Here is an 18127-nt window from a genome sequence, read left to right as displayed (position 1 = left end):
TCCCCAATGTCCATATGGGTATCTTAATAATTCTTATCTAGAGAGCAAGAAGAACAAAGAGAGGCTAAAGCAATGAATTAAATAGAAACATCAGTGCATCATTTTAGGTCAGATATAGGGGTAATGGTCCATTTTTGTGGTTTGAGCAACACCGTGTTTTTTTTTTTTTAATGAGCAATCATCTGATTTATTAAAAAATGCAATATTTAAAATGATACAAAATATCAGTTTCAAAACCATACCAAAAAGTGAGTGTATTTAACCATACTCAGCTCATAACAGGAAAAGGGTAAGAAGAATAATTCATGCTATAGCATGTTGCTAGTATGAACCAGCAACAGAAAAAGTTGGTAAAGGAAGGCAGAGGAACTCTATTTTTTAAGAATCAGAACCGAGGGGCTCCATAATCATCTGGCATTCACTCAATGTTGTACCTATGGTTAGAAATATACATGATAGGAACTCCAGGGATCTTCCGGATCCTTCGTTTAAGGTCTCGGTCAACTGTGGCCACAGTGTAACACTTGTGCTGAGTTACTCTCTGCACTAAGCAGTCATCTGCATAGGTTCCTTTGTGTGTGCATGGTAATCGTTCAAATCTTGGATCCTTGGCAATCCTTAGAGCCACTCAATACTTTTGCCCCAGTTTCTCAGTTTCAGCCATTACATAGTCAGTTATACAAGGGATACACTTGGCATAAAGACAGTCCATCATTGACTGTACTAAGTCAAGTTTGGCTTTAATGGAAAAGCTGATAAAGTTGGTATCAACCAGGATGTGGTAAGATGGGCCCAGCTGTGTGTTATATTGGAAGAATAAGCAGGAAGGATGTTGGGGGACTTCTCTTTCCTTGAGTGCACTGGGATCTTTCTTTTCTTTTTTTTTTTAGGTTTTAATCTATCCTTTTCTTTAAGCCTCTGATCTCAGAGGCTAAGCATTCGCTTCATAGTCGCATACTTCCTTTTGCTTCCCCATGTTCACGTCCTACTCTTGTTTCTTCCGGAATCACCAGCCAAGCAACACCATGTTTTTGTCTTGATTCAACAGAATCACTGAGTGGCCTTGTCTGGTATGGGTGTTCTGTGGGATTATGTCCAAGGAAAAACACCAAGCCTTTGCTCTAAATTCTAGGCTGCCCCAAACTCTCAGGAATGTTTTCTTTTTCTTTTCTTTTTCCATGTCCATTTATTCAACAAACATCTCTTAAACATCTAATATGCATATGTCATTAAAATTATTAGTATACATTTGATAGGCACAGTGCTCTAGCTGAGTTTTAAAGTTACAGACTATAAATTAGAATTATTTGTTGATGAAGTGGCCCAAATGAAGGAATTTTCAGGGTGGTGGGGAATATTCAGTGAAGGCTCCACAGAAGAAATGGCATTTAACTGAGAGTTGAAAGAAGCATACATTTTGAAAGTTTAAGATAAGGAAGAACACTGTGGGCAGAAGTAGCAACTGAAAAGTTCCTAATAGGTAAGAAGTATTTTGAGCATGGAGATAAGTCTGAGAAAGGACCTCACACATTAGGCTGATGAATTAACACCTTTCTCTTTTTCCTTTGACCATAAGGAACTATGGAAGCATCTCATACAAAAGAAATCTATGATCACACTGGTATTGTCTGAGTATTTAGTTAATACAGTGGGGTTTAAAACATACATAATGATTGGAGTGCTAAATAAGATCATACCAAAAGAGCCCTGCATAGAGGCTGGCATGCTCTTGGTGCATACTAATGTTCTCATCACATGGGTTCCCCTCCTGTTCCCAGGGAGGATGTTAATCCTATGGAAGCAAAGGCCCCCAGATTAGATGAAACTATAGTCATGGAAGAAAGACTATTTTTTAAGGAGACAGAAATGATTTAGTGTCTTTAGTAATTTCAGTTGATTTTGGAGAAGGATAAAAACAATTATGAGATCACATGTAAACGATGAGTATTCTCTGGCATTACATAGCAATCATTCTTTCATAACTTTTCATTAGGCCACCACTAAATATAACATTTAAAATAGTCTGTCAGCAAAACATTATTAAGTGCTAAAAGGCAAGGGAAGACATGGCAACTTCTCAAAAGGTCTAAAATAGGATGGATTCTAATCTTCCTTAGATAATTTAAGAGGTATCTTGTGTGATGATAAGGAAATGGAGGAGATGACCTCTCACTGTCCTGTGTAGACTAGAAATTATCCAATAATGCATTCAAATAAGTCCTTGCAGGACACTATATCCTACTCAAAGGGTCTGTCCAACAAGAAGATCTAACAATTTTAAATATCTATGCCCCTAACGTGGGAGCAGACAACTATATCAACCAATTAATAACAAAATCAAAGAAACACATCAATAATAATACAATAATAGTAGGGGACTTGAACACTCCCCTTACTGAAATGGACAGATCATCCAAGCAAAAGATCAACAAGGAAATAAAGGCCTTAAATTACACACTGGACCAGATGGACATCACAGATATATTCAGAACATTTCATCCCAGAGCAACAGAATACATATTCTTCTCTAGTGCACATGGAACCTTCTCCAGAATAGATCACATCCTGGGTCACAAATCAGGTCTCAACCGGTATCAAAAGATTAGGATCATTCCCTGCATATTTTCAGACCACAATGCTCTGAAGCTAGAACTCAATCACAAGAGGAAAGCTGGAAAGAACCCAAATACATGGGGACTAAACAGCATCCTTCTAAAGAATGAATGGGTCAACCAGGAAATTAAAGAAGAATTGAAAAAATTCATGGAAACAAATGATAATGAAAACAGAACGTTTCAAAATCTGTGGGACACAGCAAAGGCAGTCCTGAGAGGAAAATATATAGCGGTACAAGCCTTTCTCAAGAAACAAGAAAGGTCTCAAGTACACAACCTAACACTACACGTAAAGGAGCTGGAGAAAGAACAAGAAAGAAACCCTAAACCCAGCAGGAGAAGAGAAATCATAAAGATCAGAGCAGAAATCAATGAAATAGAAACCAAAAAAACAATAGAAAAAATCAATGAAACTAGGAGCTGGTTCTTTGAAAGAATCAATAAGATTGATAAACCCCTGGCCAGACTCATCAAAAAGAAAAGAGAAAGGACCCAAATAAATAAAATCATGAATGAAAGAGGAGAGATCACAACTAACACCAAAGAAATACAGACAATTATAAGAACATACTATGAACAACTCTACGTCAACAAATTTGACAATCTGGAAGGAATGGATGCATTCCTAGAGACATATAAACTACCACAACTGAACCAGGAAGAAATGGAAAACCTGAACAGGCCCATTACCAGTAAGGAGATTGAAACAGTCATCAAAAATCTCCAAACAAACAAAAGCCCAGGGCCAGACGGCTTCCCAGGGGAATTCTACCAAACATTTAAAGAAGAACTCATTCCTATTCTCCTGAAACTGTTCCAAAAAATAGAAATGGAAGGAAAACTTCCAAACTCATTTTATGAGGCCAGCATCACCTTGATCCCAAAACAAGACAAGGATCCCACCAAAAAAGAGAACTACAGACCAATATCCTTGATGAACACAGATGCAAAAATTCTCACCAAAATACTAGCCAATAGGATTCAACAGTACATTAAAAGGATTATTCACCACGATCAAGTGGGATTTATTCCAGGGCTGCAGGGTTGGTTCAACATCTGCAAATCAATCAATGTGATACAACACATTAATAAAAGAAAGAACAAGAACCATATGATACTCTCAATAGATGCTAAAAAAGCATTTGACAAAGTGCAGCATCCATTCCTGATCAAAACTCTTCAAAGTGTAGGGATAGAGGACACATACCTCAATATTATCAAAGCCATCTATGAAAAACCCACTGCAAATATCATTCTCAATGGAGAAAAACTGAAAGCTTTTCCGCTAAGGTCAGGAACATGGCAGGGATGTCCATTATCACCACTGCTATTCAACATAGTACTAGAAGTCCTAGCCTCAGCAATCAGACAACAAAAAGAAATTAAAGGCATCCAAATTGGCAAAGAAGAAGTCAAACTATCACTCTTAGCAGATGATATGATACTATATGTGGAGAACCCAAAAGACTCCACTCCAAAACTGCTAGAACTTGTACAGGAATTCAGTAAAGTGCCAGGATAGAAAATCAATGCACAGAAATCGGTTGCATTTCTGTACACCAACAACAAGACAGAAGAAAGAGAAATTAAGGAGTCAATCCCATTTACAATTGCACCCAAAACTATAAGATACCTAGGAATAAACCTAACCAAGGAGGCTAAGAATCTATACGCAGAAAACTATAAAGTACTCATGAAAGAAATTGAGGAAGACACAAAGAAATGGAAAAATGTTCCATGCTCCTGGATTGGAAGAATATTGTGAAAATGTCCATGCTACTTAAAGCAATCTACACATTTAATGCAATCCCTATCAAAATACCATCCATTTTTTTGAAAGAAATGGAACAAATAATCCTCAAATTTATATGGAACCAGAAAAGACCTCGAATAGCCAAAGGAAAATTGAAAAAGAAAGCCAAAGCTGGTGGCATCACAATTCCGGACTTCAAGCTCTATTACAAAGCTGTCGTCATCAAGACAGGATGGTACTGGCACAAAAACAGACACATAGATCAATGGAACAGAATAGAGAGCCCAGAAACAGACCCTCAACTCTATGGTCAACTACTCTTCGACAAAGCAGGAAAGAATGTCCAATGGAAAAAAGACAGCCTCTTCAATAAATGGTGCTGGGAAAATTGGACAGCCACATGCAGAAAAATGAAATTGGACCACTTTCTTACACCACACAAGAAAATAGACTCAAAATGGATGAAGGACCTCAATGTGAGAAAGGAATCCATCAAAATCCTTGAGGAGAACGCAGGGAGCAACCTCTTCGACCTCAGCTGCAGCAACATCTTCCTAGGAACAACGGCAAAGGCAAGGGAAGCAAGGGCAAAAATGAACTATTGGGATTTCATCAAGATCAAAAGCTTTTGCACAGCAAAGGAAACAGTTAACAAAACCAAAAGACAACTGACAGAATGGGAGAAGATATTTGCAAACGACATATCAGATAAAGGGCTAGTGTCCAAAATCTATAAGGAACTTAGCAAACTCAACACCCAAAGAACAAACAATCCAATCAAGAAATGGGCAGAGGACATGAACAGACATTTCTGCAAAGAAGACATCCAGATGGCCAACAGACACATGAAAAAGTGCTCCACGTCACTCGGCATCAGGGAAATACAAATCAAAACCACAATGAGATATCACCTCACACCAGTCAGAATGGCTAAAATTAACAAGTCGGGAAATGACAGATGCTGGCGAGGATGTGGAGAAAGGGGAACCCTCCTCCACTGTTGGTGGGAATGCAAGCTGGTGCAACCACTCTGGAAAACAGCATGGAGGTTCCTCAAAATGTTGAAAATAGAACTACCCTATGACCCAGCAATTGCACTACTGGGTATTTACCCTAAAGATACAAACATAGTGATCCGAAGGGGCACGTGTACCCGAATGTTTATAGCAGCAATGTCTACAATAGCCAAACTATGGAAAGAACCTAGATGTCCATCAACAGATGAATGGATAAAGAAGAGGTGGCATATATACACAATGGAATACTATGCAGCCATCAAAAGAAATGAAATCTTGCCATTTGCGACGACGTGGATGGAACTAGAGCGTATCATGCTTAGTGAAATAAGTCAATCGGAGAAAGACAACTATCATATGATCTCCCTGATATGAGGACATGGAGAAGCAACATGGGGGGTTAGGGGGATAGGAGAAGAATAAATGAAACAAGATGGGATTGGGAGGGAGACAAACCATAAATGACTCTTAGTCTCACAAAACAAACTGGGGGTTGCTTGGGGGAGGTGGGGTTGGGAGAGGGGGAGGGGGTTATGGACATTGGGGAGGGTATGTGCTATGGTGAGTGCTGTGAAGTGTGTAAACCTGGCGATTCACAGACCTGTACCCCTGGGGATAAAAATACATTATATGTTTATAAAAAAAAAAAAAACTGGAAGGGGAGGCGAACCATAAGAGACTATGGACTCTGAAAAACAACCTGAGGGTTTGAAGGGTCAGCGGTGGGAGGTTGGGGGAACAGGTGGTGGGTAATAGGGAGGGCACGTTTTGCATGGAGCACTGGGTGTTGTGCAACAAACAATGAATACTGTTATGCTGAAAAAAAAAAAGAAACAAATAAGTCCTTGCAATTGACAAAATAGGAAAGGGCTTCTTTTAGAACTCTTTTATTTAATTTTTTTTCTGTAGAATTAAGGATTGATTTACTTTAAATTTAAACTGGATGTGAAATTGGTTCTAAAGTTTTTTTAAGGAAAAAGGTTACCTGTTATTTTTACTTTTTATGATTTCACAAGTAATATATACTTATTTTGGAAAATTTTGAAAATATAATTTCCAAGAAAGAAAAAAAATCACCCATAATTTTATCACTTATACATGCTTTTGTTTAATAATTTGGCATCACTCTAGTATATTTAATGTGTTTAATTATATATATATATTTTTAAGGATTTATGTATTTGACAGAAAGAGACACAGCAAGAGAGGGAACAACAAGCAGGGGGAGTGGGAGAGGGAGAAGCAGGCTTCCCATCAAGCAGGGGTTTGATCCCAGGACTCTGGGATTATGATCTGAGCCTAACGCAGACACTCAATGACTGAGTCACCCAGGTGCCCCTATTTAATTGTATTTAATACAAGAAATTGCTGCAGGCAACATTCAATTCATAACTCTCCCTGAATTCCATTCACCCTCCAACGGCCCTGCCTGAATTTCCACTCCTTCAAAGATTATTCTTTCTTTTCCTTTTCATAACACCCTCTCTCACCTGTCATCCTAAGTCAGAGTGTCTTTTAGGTCATTTTACAATTGTGTTCACCACATCTACATTGAAGGACAGTGAATAGCAGGGTTGAGAAAAGACAGCATCAATTGCTTTTTATTTATCAAACTACTTTCTCCTCCCTCAGAGCTTTATGTACCATTAAATGCAGTCCATTGAAAACTGCCCACAAAAATGTTCAAGGAATAAAATGGTACAAACAACTCAGGGAAACCACTTAGCCGTCTGGTATATAAACATCAAGGCTATAGACAGCTCTCTAGAGATAATGGACATTGAAATAAAGAGAGGAAGTCTCCTGTATATAATTCAATACAAAGTCACGCATTCTACTGTATTACATTAGTGGCAGCAAAAATTTCACTCAAGGACTTAATTCTGAAGCAAAGAGATTTAAAATTTTATATTACTTATAATTCTTTCAATAAGGAAATTGAATATAGTGTCAAAAGCAACACAGGTTTTAATTTTGGGCAAGGCAAGTCCAATGTGTTCCAGCCATGATCAGAGTAAATTTAAAAAACAAACAAAAAAATAATCATGTTTCACTTAAGTTTTCATCTTTGGTTAATAAAAAATAACTCAGCTAAAAAAGAGAACTTTGGGGCACTTGGATGGTACAGTCTGTTAAGTGTCTGACTCTTGATTTCAGCTCAGGTTGTAATCTTGGATCATGAGATCAAGCCCCACATTGAGCCCCACATCAGGCTCTGTGCTCTAAAGGAGGCCTGGAGTCTGCTTGAATTTCTCACTCCCTCTGCCCCCCCCCTCCTCTTTAAAATAAATAAATAAATCATTAAAAAAAGCAGGGGTGGGGGGCAGACACTTTGCTATAGCACCTGAATGGAATCAGACAGGTTTTTCTGGAGTAGCTTTTTGTTTGGGGGAGATTTTTTTTTTTCTACTAAATGCCTGTTCCATTTTTTTTCCTTTATCCTACTACTCAGCATGTTTGGGGGTAATCATTAAATGCCTTGAATAGTGCTCAATACTTTCCATGATAGTGAAGACTCTACGGGCAACATCTCATTTAATCCTCATTATAGACTTAAGGTAAGTACAAATATTGTACAGATTTTATATTTGAGTCAACAGATTGCCAGAGATTAAGTCATTGGACTATGTCACACTGCTAGTGAGTATCACCAGGGACTAGTGCCATCACAGTTGATGCCTAAATAGATGACCTAACTTCATTCTCTTTAATAATATTTTAAAATGTAAATATTTGTCACCATCATATCCCATATGTGTATAATACACTATATATTTATTTTCCATACATATATATGTATATTTTTTTAACTTTGGGGGGTGATGGATATGTTCATTACCTTAATTGTGCCATCGTTTCACATATATACACCAAAATTTATCAAATTATAAATCTTAAATATTTGCAACTCATTGCATTTCAGTTACACCTTAATCACAGTCTTAAAAAATGAAGTCTGTTTTCTTATAGAAAGAATGAGAAACTGGTCCTTGAAGGGCAATACAGAGTCTCAACCAGACTGATATGAATAAGTTAAAGGAAGCTTCTTGGAGCCAGAATGTGCTAATGTGGCACAAGGACCAATTCTAGTAAGTATAAACATTCAATTAACATGTTATGATTATTATTAGTAGAAGCAACGATAGTATGGAAACATAGAAATGGGGGAGAAAAGAGGAAGAAAAAGGCTATTTACCTTTAATTGGGTACCTGCTTATTTTAGACATCGTGTCATACTCTGAGGACGATGGGCAAAGGAGTAGGAAGGGTAACTAGAAATCTTAACTTTCATCCATGCAATGAAAATATACTAATGATCCAGTATTAGATTCAGGCTTCATACTAGATACTGGGGATGAAAGATGTACAGATACAATTCAGATACAATTCAGGTTCTTATGAAACTCTTTTATATAGGTTATTATGGAGCTCTTTTATAGAAGTAATATAGTATACTACAGAACACAAAAGAAAGACACCTGTCCAGCTAGTGGTAGATTTGAGTTATAGGGAGGAAAATTTCCTAAAGACAATGTCTTGAAACTTACATAAGGAATAGTCTGATTAAGAAGGTGGAAAAGTGCACTGCTAACAGTAAGCAGGGTGTGCTAAGGGACACCTTTGAGAGCGCAGACAATGTGGAGAATTTCAAGCATTTCAGTGTGACTTCAGCACGGGCAGGATGAAATGATAAAGGAGGAAATCAATAGGGACAAATATGGTCTGAGTGATCAAAAAGAATTCTGTATCCAATGTTAAAGCATCTGGATTTTGTGAATAATGGCATGGTAAAAAAAAATAAAGAGTGGATTTAAATTGTTAGTCTGTATCTATGTAGACTTTGGGGAGCCTGGGCGGCTCAGTAGGTTGAATGACCAACTCTTGATTTCAGCTCATGTTATTATCTCAGGATGCTGAGACTGAACCCCATGACAGGCTTACTGCTCAGCAGGCAGTCTCTTTCTCTCCCTCTTCCTCTGCCTCTTCCTCTCCCCACCCCTGCTTACATGCACTCTCTCTCTCTAAAATAAATAAATCTTTAAAAAATACATCTACATGGTCTTTAAAATTTATGTAATAAACTGTGCAAGGGATATCTATTTTATTTTTTATTTTTTTTAAGATTTTATTTATTTATTTGACAGACAGAGATCACAAGAAGGCAGAGAGGCAGGCAGAGAGAGAGAGAGGGAAGCAGGCTCCCTGCGGAGCAGAGAGCCCAATGCGGGGCTCGATCCCAGGACCCTGTGATCATGACCTGAGCTGAAGGCAGCGGCTTAACCCACTGAGCCACTAAAGCACCCCAAAGGATATCTATTTTAAAAGAGTTATAACAGAGTACAATTAGTTTGAAGAGAGAAGATGCTAACATCCTCTTTCTGTGGAGAGCTCTAGGATTTTACTAGTATCTTAGAACCATGAAATCAAAACATCTGAAAAAGGTCTGAAATCACCTAGTTCAATTCTATTTATAGGTAAGAAAACTTAGGACCAGAGAGAAGCGAATTCCTCAGTGTTGCATAATAAGAAATTGAGAGAGCAGATAGTACAACACATAACTGCCATTTCCTCGTCCTGGCCTCCTTAATGCTCACCAGTTTGCTTAGCCTTCAATGTTTTCAATAGCCATTACTGATAGTTGATGGGAAAATATTATTGATAACCATTTGAAAGTTAATATCTGCAATGTTCAGTATATAGAAATCATGTGAAGATACACCTGAAACTAAGGTAACACTGTGTATCGACTATTTTTAAATTAAAAAAAATGAAAAAACAATAAAAATCTCACATTGTTTTTAAAAAATCACAATGTTGCTATTTAAATTCTTGAAATAAGACCAATAAGAATTTAGTTTCTCCAAAGTTCCTCGTCACATGGTTCCAACAAAACTTGCACATGGAAAATTTCAAATGGGTGACAAGCTGAGGTATTCATAAAATGCACACAGGCTTCTGGTTCCAGATGGCAGATCTTTTTTTCTTCCCAAAGGTCTATTAAATTGATGGCAAAGAAATAGCAAATAACAACAACAACAAGTGTTTAGAACAATTATCATGAAAAGGGGCTTGAGATTTTCTAAGGGGGATGACAACTAAAGATTCCAGTTATACAGGCTTAATTTGCCCCCCACTCAAACAAAATAAAGACTTTGTAGGCAAGGATATTTAGACCCTGAGGCTATCGCTCTTTGATTTCCTCACTATTTAAATAAAGTTAGGTGTGACCTGAAACTGAGTGCCTCTACTGTCTCTACTGTTAAAATATTTTAATCTAAGAAAGCAAATGACAAAGAACCCATTTTCCTTTAAACAATTAAGCACTAACTGAGTAACAGAATCTCAACATTTGAAGAAATTTTTTTTTTTTTTTTTTTTGACAGAGATCACAAGTAGGCAGAGAAGCAGGCAGAGAAAGAGGGAGGCAGGCTCCCCGCTGAGCAGAGAGCCCGATGCGGGACTCAATCCCAGGACCCTGGGATCATGACCCTAGCCGAAGGCAGAGGCTCCAACCCACTGAGCCACCCAGGCGCCCCAACATTTGAAGAAATCTTACAGATGATGTCACCTGTCATTATACCTTTGGATGTGGAAAGTACACCACAAAAACATAAATCCACGTATTTGAACTCAGGTTCCTGTGTCTCCCAGGACAAGGCTGAAGGACTGCCTGTGTCCCCCATTTCTGTGAATACAACCACTTAACTTCTTCCTTGACAGCTCTCTTTACACTTCACATAACATATATCAGAAAGTTCTTTCAAATTTATGTTTGAGCTGGATCTCAAACCTGCTCACTTTCCCCCCATTTTAATTACATCCACGCTAGTCATAAGTCAATAATACTTTATCGTGTTTCCACAATGTGCCAGATACATTTGCACTGGCTGGTATGAGAGAGTCCCAACATTCAACAAGCTTAAATTATATTGGAAGTAATAATATGAAAAAATACTGAATAAATCAGATAACACAGTGACACATGATATAAAAAAAATAAAATCCCAGTTTAGATCATTGTTTTTTCAGTAATTCGTAGGGGATACCTTTCTTTCACACCCCAAGAGTGCCAAGCATCTGCCTGTCACATTATGTACTCTGTTTTGTCATTATGGTTTCTTGTTACTATAGTCACTCCCAGGTAAGATCAAGGCAGAGACACGCAAAGGCATATGCAATTATCTGAAGACTCCACTTGGGAATGACATCTTACCTAAGGAGCTCAGCAGACATGCTTGCCAGTGAAACAACTATAACTAATGAATATTATTAAGCAAAACAAAACATCAACTTTTAAAGTCTCTGGAAACTGCCCTTAGAGCATACAGCAAATGAAAAAACAATTATTTGAGAAAAATCTAAATCTCAGTAAGAGCTGCCAGGGAGTCTGTGGTACTCACATAATAACCTGCTCTCTCTCTCTCTCCTCCTAATCTCCAACTCAGCATGAGAGCCCACTCTGGGAGGGTGTGGCCAAGAAGACTAATATTCTCTCTCCTACTCCCAGTTAAGGGTTACAGCCCTCCACTGACGGGCCAATGGCAGCCTTTTTCATCACCCAGCTTTGTGTTACAGAGGCTAAATTTCAGGTAAGTGCAGTCCAGAGGCTAAAACCTCTTCTACACTCTGTCTTACTTTGTAGGGTGAAGGCTTTCCCCCCAGGTGTAGGAGAGCATTGTTGAAAAATCATCCATCCCAGATATCTAGGGAAAATGTATACCTTTCCTTCTTCATTGACTATGGTGGCCATATCTATTCTCTTTATTCTCATACTTTATCATTATACCTGGACCAAGAGGGGCACTTAAATACTTGTTGAAAAAGATAGTTAAATAAAAAGTCTTTTATTTCTAGCTATAAAATCTTAATTATCAATATTGGGTTGAATATTTTCCCTCCAGGATTGATGTCTTTCCCAGAACCTCAGGATGTAATCTTATTTGGAAATAGTGTCATGGCAGATATAATTTGTTAAGATAAGGTCACACTGGAGTAGGATGGGCCCTTCATCTAATCTGACTGATATCCGTAAAAGAAGAGAAGAGAAAGAGATAAGACACAGGTTGGGATGGAAATTGAAGTCATGCTGCTAAAAGCCAAGGAACACCAACGAATGCCAGCAATCACTGAAAGGCAGGAGAGCGGCATGCCCTAGATTCTCTCTCTGAGACCCCAAGAAGGAACCAACCTATCCAACACCTTACTTTTGGACTTCTAGCCTGAAATTGTGAGGGAATACATTTCAGTCATTTTTAGCCTCTGGGTTTATGATATATATATATATATATATATATATATATATTTTTTTTTTTTTTAATAGCAGCCCTAGGAAACATATACCATCTTCCTAGATTCAGCTAAAATGCTCTCTCATACTTAAGTCTTCCTTGAGTCCATCTAGACTAATTGCTTCTGGAGGAAAATCTGTGTCTTGTTCTTATTTGTACCCTTGCTGTCTAACATACACTAGGAGATTAAGTACTGCCTTCTGAAAAGATGAAGTTTCTTCCCTTTGGAAGCAATCTTTCCCCTCTTCTGAATGCTCACAACACTTAATAAAGGAAGACAGAGAGAAGCCTGTTCACGTTAATGACAGAACAAAACAGTGACTCTGGTGGAAAGATGTAGAACAAAAATTGCAAGACATAATAGATAAACCGTAATACAGACTGAATTGATAGAAATGCCTAAGGCAGCAAAATGTTAACACAGTGTTTTTCATGATTCCTAGGAACTATGCCGGGCTCCTTAGTATTTTTATAGGAAACAATTTTATTTTTTCAAGAACTATTGAGACCCACAGTGAAACAGAGAGAAAGTCTCACTAAGAGATCATCCCCATTTCCTCCTACTCAGGAATGGGGGGTGTAGACAGGAAGGATGAGGTAGGCATTCCTCCTGTGTTGTTCTCTCTTAGGAGCAACCCAGCTTGGGCTTCGTATGATCATTCTAACATCCTACTTGTGGAAGTGAAAACAACAGAAGCAAGCTTTATCATCTTCCAGCAGTGGAGAATGGTGGTATAAAATACTAGGTGAGAGCAGAAAGCCTGACATTTTATTTGCATTTTCTGAAAACACTCTAGGGACTAAGAAGAGAAAAAAAAATAACGTCTCATTTTTAGTGTTCAATTTATAACAAAATACAATCATAGAAAATCTTATTTCTTCCCCTGGATTTTCTGTTTCAGTTTGCAGCTCCCTGGCAAGCATATTATGACAATATAGACCTAGAGAATGGCTGACATTCTCATGAAAAATACAAACCTTAATGATACATTTTATGGTATATAATTTGAGATGCTCATCCTTGAGTGTGCATAATGCTCTGAATCATCATTGTTTTGGCATCAAGATATGATTGATATTAGATGTTATACCTAGTATTTTGTCACCTTCCAAGATGCAACTTTTAAAATTGGATTCTTTTGAACATTTACCAACTGCACGATATTATCTCTGGAGGAATGAATATTTGGATAATTGGGAACTCTAAAATGTTGATGTAGGGATTTATGATTTGGATAAAATTGCCTTCTGCAACATGAATTTTTGAAAGACTGGAAAAATTCTTACATCCCAAAAAGACTCAGATCTTATGAAGTGTATCGAGATAGATTCAGATTTATACTGAGGCTTTATTGCATTTTTCATTTAACAGATTTGTGCCTCCTTTGATCTTTGATCCCAAAAGACTCAGCCCGACACACTACCGTATCATACTGTAACATGTGTATTTTCATGCTCAATGAAATGCAACTTTTAAACACTAAACACTGTTTGACAAAATGTCTCATGTGAACTTAAAAGATTTTCATACAAAAGAAACTTAAAAATAATTTCTACATTTTAAACATTATCGCTTCATGTTTTTTACAGTGTTTACAATTCTACCATTCTTATCTTAACCTGTGATCATAGCTCAGACCACATCACCAGAAAAATAGATGGGTTCAAATTTTAAATATTATAATCCATTTTTCCTCACTATTTTATTAATCAATGAGTCCTTATCAGACTTCTGGGATTCATTTATCTAATATTTTTTCATGATGCAGATCATACTGCTATGCTAAAGATAGATCTAGGTATAAGCCAAAAGGTTAGAAATCCCATACTTGAAGCTATATTCTCAATCATGACATGCTCTCACCTTTTCTTCCAACACTGAAAGATACTGATTGAGATCATTTTATGTATAAGGCATTACTCTAAATACTGAATAAAATTCAAATAAGAAAGTCATAATACATGACACCAAGAAGTTTAAAACAACACCTTACCTTATAAGGCAATGTATATTTAAGGTAGACTCAATTAATAATTGCAAAAGAAAATCAGAGGTGAGAAGCCTTCTAAGGATTAGAAAAGTCTACTGCTAAATAGGTGTGGGGTTGAAGTTCACCTTGACTGCGATTTCAGAACCAAATATATAGACTTCTTGGGGGACCAAGCATTCTGATCTTTGAGTTTCTGATCTTTGAGCTATTTTCTCTGAAATAGCTTATAAAAATATAAAAACTGTTATTCATGTCATTATGAAAAAAATGTAATAAATCTCTTGGCTCTAGAAAACCTTGTATAAATGGCTATATGCAATAATGAAAGCACAGGTAGATTTAGTCACAAGGAGCTCCAAAACAAAAAGAAAGAAAGAAACAAATAAACAAACAGAAGTGAGGCATAAGCATTCACTTTCATACTTTTCTATTTCCACTGGTGGTTAAGTTTTTCCCCCAAAACATATTATTCTGTGTCACAGTATTATATAAATTTCAAGATGGAAAAGTACTTAGGCAATATATGTACCAGCAGTTTTCCAGGCCCAGGAAAGGCACGCAGAAGCTGCCCTTTGGAGCTGAGCAGAGCAGCTGAGGGAAGCTGAGCCCCAGTCTTCTCCCAGCTCCACCTCACAGGGCTTCCAGCAGAGGAGCTGGGCTTTTGTTTAATTTTTTTTTTTCTTTTTAAAGCTGGACTTCTGTATAATACCTATTTTATCAAAACGTTTTGAAAAAAAAATGTTTAACTATTGGTCTATTCCAATTTCTCTCATTTTAAAAATGAGAAATACGAACATTTATAAAGATTAAGGCATTTCACAGGGTCACAGCTAAGTATTTGAAAAGAAAATTTGGAAGGAATTAAATTTAACTTTCACAGTAATAAAAATCAGTTCACATCGCCCCCATTAGGCTTCTCTTTTATTTCTCCTTCTCATAAATCCAGACCATCAGAAGGACAGAAATTGTCTTCTTGCTTTGCAGCTCAATATTATATCATAAGTACAATGACACATGTGTGTACAAGTCCAAAATGGGCCTAAGAAGACAACAAAAACAATTGATATAATTAGCTATTTAGATATTACACAAGCTAAAACGTGTTTGTTTATTAAGACTTGTTTGTTTAAGAGAGAGAACACATACACCTGCACATAGGTATGCCCGTGTGGGGAGGAGCAGAGGAAGAGAATCGGCAAGCAGACTCCGCTGAGCACAGAGCCTGACTTCTTGAGGGGCTCCGTCCCATGACCATGGGATCACAATCCATGAAATCATGACCTGAGCCTAAACCAAGAGTCCGATGCCCAAACCACTGAGCCACCCTGGCACCTCTACAAACTAATGTTTTTAGGAAACAAATTCATATAACACTTTCAGGATAAATCTACCAAGATACTTTTTTAGCCAGTGTTCTGGTAAGATTTATAGCATAAGGAAAAACAAAACAAAACAAAAACCCGTAAGTTATCTTAATACTTTGTGTCTGACACCTTACAGAGTTCTGTTTGTCAGTAATTGGAATATTCATGTGAGTTAAATGTAGTTTCACCTTGCATTTTATCTTACATTTCAGGTGTGCAAGACTCCCACAGAGAATATATTCCCAGTTTGTTGATATTTGATATAAATGTAGTCCGAGTCAAATATGGAAAGGTGATGTCACCATAGAAAACTATAATAATATCAGGAAAAACCTTGAATCAAAATATGCTCTCCAGGGGCGCCTGGGTGGCTCAGTGGGTTATAAAGCCTTTGCCTTCGGCTCAGGTCGGGATCTCAGGGTCCTGGGATCGAGCCCCGCATCGGGCTCTCTGCTCAGTGGTGAGCCTGCTTCCTCCCTCTCTCTCTGCCTGTCTCTCTGCCTACTTGTGATTTCTATCTGTCGAATAAATAAATAAAATCTTTAAAAAAAAGATGCTCTCCATTATTTTATAAATGATGTCCTTTAGTGTGCCACATATTTGCAAACCAACCAACCAACCTATAAACACTACCTGTTGGCAGGCACAGAGTAGCTATGACCTAACAAAATAGCATGACTATGGCCTCTGTAGTCACACAGACTGAATCGCAAATTTAAGCTTTCTGAAAGATATCTTTCTGAATCTGTATTTCCTTGACTATTTAACAGAGATAGCAATACCTGTAAAGATGAGGTGAGAATTAATGAAGTCATAGGATATGCAAAACTCATACCCACGTGCTTTAACTACTATTCAATCCAATTACATGCTAATACTAGTACCAAAATCAGAATCAATAACAGTAATAATGGTGATGGGAGAAGCTGTAAATTTCTAAGAGTAAAAGACGGCAGATAAAAGCAACTCCACATCATCTCTTTTTTCCTGTCAGTATTCTACTTAAAAAAAAAAAAAAAAAAAGAATTTACAGAAAGGCATAAACCTGTAACAAGGAGAATTAGAAAAGAGTGATCCATGGGCAGGAAATTTCAACAATTACTGGAACATGGAAAGGACATGAAGAAGGATCTAGAGATGCAGCCTCAAACTTGGCCATGTGCACTGGGCTATAGCCAAAGTGGTTGCCCTGCTGTTGCAAGCTTCCACAGACTCTATATTTAGAAATCACCCTAAACTGTGGACCGGAATGATCATACAGGCTCTATTAGACAGGGTCTAATAGAACACAAGTAGGTGGGAACAGTTCCTTCCATATGAGCACACAGAATCCACCCTGCAGTGTGGTATTTATGTCTAGACAGAATGTCCTTCTGTACAGACCAGTTATTTAAGGTCTGGGGCAAACAAAGAACCCTCAGCAGAGCTCTACTTAACCTGGCCTTGAGAGCCCTCCCAGGACCACAGCCTGCCTGTCAACAGCCTATCTATGAACAGTGACCAACCTGGCCTTGCTTCTGTCCACACACACATAAAAGTCCAAAATAAAGGGTCCACAGACCTTTCAAGTAATTTGATAGAATGAAAGGGTCTGATAATGGAACAAAATGAACAAAAAGGAGCTTAAGAAAGTAGCTTCAGGAAAATGTATACATCTCATACACAGACAAAAACAGAACCTGATGAAACAGAAAAATCACAGAACTAGATACTAAAAGTAGCATTGCTAACATAAAGCAAACAATAAATAAGGTAGAAGACGAAAGTCCAGAAATATCCCAGAGGAAAGAACAGAAAGATTATATGGGAAATGAGAGAAGATATTTGAAAAACAAGAAAACCAGATGAGAAACCTGTAAAAGTTACAGAAAGAAAAAATAGAAAAAAATAATGGGGAAGAAAATCAGTAAAGAAGGAAAATTAGAAAATTTTCCGCATCTGGAAGGATATAAGGCATTCAAGTGAAAAGTACAGAAAGAGTGCCAAGTAAGTTGTATGAAAATAAAATCTGAAATTTGGATGTATCAATTGTAAATTGCAGATTGCCAAAGAGAAAATGAAGGCCCTAAAAGTGTCAAAATCGATGAAAAACAAATAGG

At 37.5% G+C, this 18127-nt stretch overlaps 1 pseudogene; it reads right to left on the bottom strand.

The window, feature by feature from the left end:
• Positions 1–340: 340 nt before the first annotated feature.
• On the bottom strand, positions 341–957 carry LOC123951044 (annotated as a pseudogene).
• Between the last annotated feature and the right edge of the window lie 17170 nt (positions 958–18127).

This window comes from Meles meles, chromosome 9, assembly GCF_922984935.1.
Source record: "Meles meles chromosome 9, mMelMel3.1 paternal haplotype, whole genome shotgun sequence".
NCBI lineage: Eukaryota > Metazoa > Chordata > Mammalia > Carnivora > Mustelidae > Meles > Meles meles.
This window is presented reverse-complemented; position numbering and strand designations above follow the sequence as displayed.